Here is a 4607-nt window from a genome sequence, read left to right on the forward strand (position 1 = left end):
AGGCAAGGCTTTGTAGGACTTCTCTGACTTCCCAAGTTGAAAAGAGAACTTGAGGGGACTTTCCAGTTGACAATTCTGGCACAGAATTACCTAGTTTCCAGTTTAAGTGGAATAATTTTCAATCAACTCAAAGTTTTTCATTTAACTTCCACTTATCCTATCTTAGGGCGAGAGGTGAGGTACACCCTGGACAGTTCGCCAGTCTGTCTTTGGGAGGAAGCCAGAGCACCCAGGGAGAACCCACACAAACATGGGTGAACATGCAAGCTCCACGCAGAAAGACCCTGGCCTGATGGTGGAATTGAACTCAGGATCTTCTTGCTGTGAGGCAACAGTGCTAACCACCGTGCCACCCCCAAGCTTCCAGCACCTGGTAGTCCCAGGAGATCTCCCATCCAAATACTAACCAAGCCCAACCCTGCTTAGCTTCCGAGATCAGACGCGATTGGGCGTGCTAAGGGTGTAATGGCTATAAGCTAAACCTAATCAATGTTTTTTTTCTTTCCATTGGTTTTTACCTCATTCACACAAACAAAGATTGAATGTGAATTAGTGCAGACAGAGAATGAGAGTAAGTATTGATCTAGTAACAGAGATGGAGTTGCATTTACTCTCACAAGAGCTGACGCAGATATGTATATACAATGGACCACCCTCTGTGTGTGTGTGTGTGTGTGTGTGTGTGTGTGTGTGTGTGTGTGTGTGTGTGTGTGTGTGTGTGTGTGTGTGTGTGTGTGTGTGTGTGTGTGTGTGTGTGTGTGTGTGAGAGAGAGAGAGAGCAAAAAGGGAGAATGGGAGCGAGAAGCTGGCAGGGAGCATCTGGCACCAGTTTCTCGCCCAGCTTCAAATTAATCAGATTTTATGGCACCTCATTACACTGCCTATCACTGATAATCAAAACCAATGTGATAGGTTCCGCATACATGTGTGCACACATACGATCACACACGTACGCTGTAGTAAAGGCGTATGGAGACGGATTGTGAAATGAAAACACAGAGTTTGAAGAAATTGAACCACCTGTATTCCTCAACGTTTGCAACATCATTAATCTAAGTCATTTATGCGTGTCAGCTTCTCATAAGAAGTGTGTGCGTCCAGTCCCAGACAGTGCTGCCATTACCGAGTCCCATCAGTGCTTGAATGCGTCCCAATATTCCATCCAGATACTGCATAGTAATAATATTCAAAACATGCATTATTCCATCTATCTGCTTTCCCCGAGGATCACCCCTCTCTCTTTCTGACACAAACACACACACACATTTGCATTTGCATCTACCTCATAGCTCTAAATAGGATGGCATTGAAACATTACTTAGAGTTATGGGAAGCACCTGGCCACCGCAGCAGCATGTGAAATGTTATAAGGCCCAAAGGCTGCAGATACCACTCTCTCCCTATATGTGTTACAGTCCTGGACATGTACGCATACTCGTACACGCACACACAAAATAGGACCATTAGCCCTTGCTGCATCACCTCACTAAGCAAAGAGCGGAAACGAATAGCAGGCCATTAGAGTTTCATTACGGGGAGTTGGCTCGAGTTATGGCAGAACAGAGTGAGAAGGGAGGGAAAAAGAGAGACAGACGGAAAGAAAGCCGAGTCATATATAAAGGGAAACATGATGAGAAGACAGGAAGAGGGGGATACTCTGGTTGTGTGCGTATGTGTGTGCATGTGTTTGTGAAACAAGAGAGAAAACAAAGGCAGAGAGATAGGGACGGTGAGGAGCTGCAGAGCTATTTAGTATGGCATTGGGTCTGTGAATATGAGAGTTGTTGTCCATGACCTCCCCTCCTTATTTGCAGAGCAACAGTCAATTCCATTGCCTACGGCTGTTTTAATATGTCCCACCTGTTTACAAAGATACACACACTCAACCAGTGGAAAAACACAACCATATGCAAAAGCATACCTTCAAGAAAGTGGTCTCACTCTCTTGTTTTACCCATCTGTCTCTCCCTCTCACGTGCACAAAGGAACCTATGCATGTCTACACGGCTACAAATTAACACGGTCTCAGTCTTGCTTGCACTGCCGCACTCTCAGACACGCAAACTCTGAGAAAAAACACGTGCGCACGCACACACACCTCCAAGGTTAATAGTAGCTGTCATGGGCAGGGTGAGCAGTAATGGAACACACAAATGCCCCGGGGAGAAAAGCAGCCTGTGGATAGACAGAATGTGGGAATGATGAGGAGAAGGGAGGCTAAGAGGAGGAAGAAAGACTGAAGATGTAAGGGAGAAGAGAGAAGGGAGGTGGAGGGGCAAACCATTCCTGTTAATCAATTACCCCCAGCGCAGATGAGGAGATTATTTATGTCTTCATTAGCACTAAATTATTCACATGCTCCTTCATTTATGTGTGAGCGGCTGCATTCATGTCCTTTTGGGCAGTTGATTGCGGTGGGATGAGTGGGAAAAACCTGCAGTCAGTAAAAGCATGTTGGCAAATTGAACAACAAGCTATTTGCAGTACATCTTTCATCAGCCATGCCTGCTTCTCATTAGTTAACACTTTTAAATCAATATGCCACCCTCTCTCTCACTCCTCTCACGGTGATCTTCACTTAGTCTCACGCCTCTATTTTTACATGCCATCACCATCAGTGTCGACTGCTGCATTGAGGCACTAAATGAGTCTGTACATCACAGAATAGAGCTTGGTGAGCAAAGAAAGCCATTTCAGAGTGCCTTAAACAATGCCGATGACAGTGCAATGCATGTACGGCAATAATGCAATCATACAGATCTTTTTTAAGTCAAATTTATTACTGTAATGATGGCATGTTAGAGCTTCACTTTGGTTTAAAGTCTGTTGCAAAACCAAAACAACCTATTACTTTAAATGCAAGGATTGTAGTGTGTCACGTCTGTCAATTTGATTCCTTTTTAGAAAGAAGCTGTTATATTGCTGCAAAATAAAAGAACTGCAGACAGAACAGTTGGGAAATATCCTTAAAAAGGGTTATTTGGTCTACTTACTGGACATAAAGCTCCTCATATTCCCAGCAGTATCTAGCCCTTGCCTCTGATCTCATTTACACCTGTCTGACTGTGAGATATTAGTATCAGTCTTACTTTTCTCTGAATGCACTCTACAACAAAAAGTCAGACCTCACTATTACATACACTGCTGTTAAGGCTGATTTTTAAATGACTGTGTTTTGAAGTTTTTATAAGTGGTTTTCTACTGAAAACTACGTTTCTCAGTTTAAAAAGCTCCCACTGTGCAATATTGTAAATTGGAGTGTTTGTAGGAGAACAAGAAAGACATAATAAAAAAAATGATAAGCTAGTAACAGTTAATGTATATAAGAGACTATGAAAGGGTTATTCTGATATTGTCAGACACTTTCTGTATACAGTATTTTCATGCATATAATTTTAACTCTAGCTGGAGAAAGGTTGACTTGGATATGTGTGTTAACTGTGACAGTCATGGACTGTACGTAAAGATGGACACAACTACCATGCTTCACAAAGTGATTAGTGAAGTCTCGTCTTGAAGCTTCAAGTCGATTTTAGGGCTGTTGGTGTTAAAAATTCAGGATTTTTTTTTTATTTCTGTCAAATTGGTTCTGTGGTTTATTTGGTTGATTGTGTTTTCTTTGAAATTGTTTGCAAATGTGTAAAGGTTTGAGATTTACTTGTTTTGTGAGTGCAGTGCGTTGAATCAGCACTTAAGTCTTTAATATACTGTCTTTAGTAATCTGCAGCAAACTAGATGCACCTCAAGCATGAGTATAAATTAGAGACCCACTGATTGACCAGCCAGGGACCACAATTGGCTGAATTTTAGCATTCTCGGTCTGGACCAGTGGTTGGCCGGTCAGCCTCAAATACATACAATACAATAGCTTTCATGCAAACACTAAATACACTCACTGTTGTGTGACTGTTAGCAGGTTTGTCATTGTGAGTGAGCAAGACACAGTTCGGCAAAAGTTGTGGAAATATTTGCCAACAAACCTAATCACACCCTTAAATCACCTTCATCCAGGTCAATAGGTTATAGAAGCTAGGGTTGCCAACTCCCTGAAAAATAAATAAGGGACACCTCGTGGCCAGGGCCGGGCAACCCAGTTGTCTTCACCCTTCCCGGTGTGGTAGCTCTTTTTTTTGTGTGTGAAATTATTTTTTAACCATTTGACTTGAATTTGATTTAAGCAGATGCATATTCTTTGTGATATGACCATATGGGAAACAAATGATCATTTAGCCATTTATTTTTAGCTCAAAATGACAACATTAACACAGTAAAACAGGTCTCTTTCTTAAACAGAAGCCTGTCATGCTTAACTTTTGAGAATATAAGTAAATCTTTCTTTAAAAGAACTCTGTCCTGCTTAACTTAAAATTATATAAATTAATAGAAAGCAATAGAACGAAAAATATTCTTGTAACAGTGCACATATAGTGCATTTAGTACAATTGGCTTCAGTTGAGGTATTATTTCAGCTTTTCTGATGCTAATCAGCTGCTCCTGTTTGTAAACCCGCTTGTTCCCATGATTACGCATCATAACTCATCATCATTATTCATCTATGTATTACTTTTATGTATTATTCATCTATTTGTTGTAATCATCCATCCTTG

General features: G+C 41.4%; 1 pseudogene; it reads right to left on the reverse strand.

Moving 5' to 3' along the window:
- Positions 1-358: 358 nt before the first annotated feature.
- LOC111500662 (5S ribosomal RNA) lies at positions 359-477 on the reverse strand (annotated as a pseudogene).
- Between the last annotated feature and the right edge of the window lie 4130 nt (positions 478-4607).

This window comes from Maylandia zebra, linkage group LG20 (assembly GCF_041146795.1).
Source record: "Maylandia zebra isolate NMK-2024a linkage group LG20, Mzebra_GT3a, whole genome shotgun sequence".
Taxonomy (NCBI): Eukaryota; Metazoa; Chordata; class Actinopteri; order Cichliformes; family Cichlidae; genus Maylandia; species Maylandia zebra.